The sequence below is a fragment of the Gobio gobio genome (genome assembly GCF_949357685.1).
Source record: "Gobio gobio genome assembly, chromosome: 16".
NCBI classification, from domain to species: Eukaryota; Metazoa; Chordata; class Actinopteri; order Cypriniformes; family Gobionidae; genus Gobio; species Gobio gobio.
In genome coordinates, this window is record NC_137109.1 from 20,361,408 (window position 1) to 20,364,497 (window position 3,090).

The window sequence follows — 3,090 nt, forward strand, 5'->3', positions numbered from 1 at the left end:
AGTGACACCTTTACACCTGCTCTGTTTATTAAAAAACAAACATTCATTCATCTGTTTCATTGCTACCCTGACAAATATTTGACGTGGTATCATAGTTCAAGAAAGTCACTATAGTACATAGTTATTGCTTGTACTGTAAAACCAACCATAATCTAATATTGCCACAAGCTGCAGTCAATGATTCAAACGGAAGCCAAAAATACTGTGCGATTTACTTTCATATGATAGGTGGTGTATGTTGACTATTCGAACCATGTAGGATGTCATAGATCAATTTCAAAAGTCATAATTTGCAGATCAAAATATTGAAAGCTAAGGCCATTTTTTATGTGGCGTTCTGACTTTTAAAACTGCATTTGTGTGAAATGTTGTGTTTAATAATGTTCAATGTTTTTAGAACTGAAAGTAAAACCAAGTTAAAAAAAAATGTGTAATATAATATCAGCTCAAAATGGTACAGTTGTTGAATTGTACATTGATAATACACAAAACTACTTTCTGGAAAAACAGGCAGATGTTGGTTGGTTCGTTCATATTATTATATCCTGCAAAATCCAAGACATAAACACAATAATACAGAAATATATATGAATATAAGCTGCAATCAATATTTTGTTTAATACCCCTCATAAAAATAATGTGGCATCATGATGCTGGCATTCTGGTTCAAGTCCAAAACACCATGGTAATACCATGTTACTCTGGTATTTGTTGAATGTCACATGTACAATGTAAAGTGTGTAGGTGAGTCTATTGATGTAAAAAATAAAATGTTGGTTATGATCTAGGGTGCCCCCTGCTGCCAGGGTGTGGTGGGTATTGGCAGCAGGGGTCAAGAGGGTCCCGACCCCTAGTGGTGTAGTGGTGGTGGTCAGTTTGGAGATGTGACAGTGATTGACAAAAGGGGCGGCGTGGTTATTTTCTTTAATAACGTGACCTTTTTTAGTTGTTGAACAATGCCTGCTATGAGCCTTAATTTACGATTTTTACATTAAAATTTCAAAAAATCACTGGAACAATGTTATATATTTTGTTGACTTGTGTACTTCCATTATCCCAAATAACAATGTTTCCAACAATGTTTAAATCCAGAGAAATAAGCAATTTTAACCAGTTTTACTTTTCCAGTTTTACTTTCGTAGAAACCATTGAAACACCAACGATCCTATACATTATGGGCCAGATTTACTAACATCTTGTGCCAGCACAAACCCGCTTTTGGCATTAAAAAACTACTGTCAGGATAGCGCTGAAAAGGCATGGACAGAGTTATTTTTGCGGCTTGTAGGAGTTTTCCTTTCAGACACAAAATTTATGGAAGGAGAGTATTTAAATGAAAATTAATCATGAATTTTATTAGACAGGTGAGCATATGTTTGGATACATTCATTGACAGAAAACTGATCAGTCTCAACACAGTTAGTCTTATTGTTTGAATTGCTTGTTTTCTTGATTTACCACGAGTAGCCTACCATGTTTTTACCATGCCTCAGAGACAATTTTATCAGGTGGTTAACATAGCATAAACAGAGAGCTTTCTCCATTATACAATATATTTAAAAATTTAGCAAAAACAACTCATCCAGTTTTTATCGATCTAGATAGAAATGCAACAAGTCTCTCACACCAGCCACCGAGCAAACGAACGCACAGTAATGTTATAATATAACTTTCAACACACTCAAATGTATTTAGTATGATTGTTTTAACCATGTTAAACAGCACTGCTTTACCCCACATACACAATGAAAAGAGCGGAAGCGTCTGACTGCAGCATAAGCAGAATAAAAGCTCAGGACCGGTGTTTCACGCAGGTCTCTCTCATTAGCATTCGCTCCGGCGGCCTTGGGCTGCCCTGCTTCATACCACCGCAACGTTAATAAAACTGTAATACATTTGCTCATTCATGAACATGATTTCTGCCCGAGTCCATCAGACTCCTTTCCATCGGCTGTAGAGGTGAAGAGTAAGAATAAGTGACCTCTAGTGGCAAAAATTACATATTGTTTCTTTAATATGAATAACCTTAATATGAAGATCTGGGCTGCGTTTCCCAAAAGCATCGTAGGCCTAAGTAGATCATGAACACGACTGCACAAATCATCTTAGACTTATGGGCTGTTTCCCGAAACCATCGTAACTTAACAAGTACGTGAAAATCTTCATAGAGTGCTCTGGAGTAATTGCAAATCCCTAAGTGCATTGTAAGGAGACAGAGCTATGAGGTCACCTGCAGGACATTGCTAAACTTTAGTCCTGTCCAGTGGGACTTTAATATTATTTTTATGTATTTCTTTATAAAAAATAAAAAAAAATTGCTTGTTTTTTTGTTTGCTTAAATTCATTTTGAATAATTCAATAAAGAAATAATAATGAATAAATAAAATAAAAACTACATGACTGAACACTGAATAAATTAAGGAACGAAAAAGTGCACTGCTGAATGGACATTCATACGGCTTGTATGCTTATTTTCAGTACTACAGGTAGCCATATAAATTTGAAACACTTAAGAATACTTCTTTTCATAGAGTATTAGTCTTTGAGCGTTTCAACAAACACAAGGACATCAAACCTTTGAATCTAAATTTATTTGCGTTTGTTGTCAAAAAGACATTGCACAATGGGACTAACTACATATGGAAAATAATATTATTAAAGAGATTATTAAAACAAATAATTAGTCATGATTAACCAACATTAAACAATATTACCTGAATCATCTGGCAAGATAATTGGCACCAAAATGGAGGGCCTTGGTGTCTCCTCTCTTCTAAAGCCAGCTTGGCCTTCTTAAGGTCAGAAAGCTGCTGCTGAAAGCTGTTGTCCCTCTCACTGGCCTCTTTAAAACATTTCCTGATGTCTTTTAAGACATCTAGTTTCTCATTCTCCAGCTGCACTAAGTCCTGACTACGACCACAGACATTTTCAAACCACTGAGGTGTTGAGGTCTGACAATTGAAGATGGAGGCTCGAGCATGGGTGGGCTGTTGGGAGGACTGGGAGATGGTAGGTTTTTGCCAATGGGAGGTGAACCTGGTGGTCCTGGTTCAGGCATCCCTAATCCTCCATGGAGGTCAATACCACCAC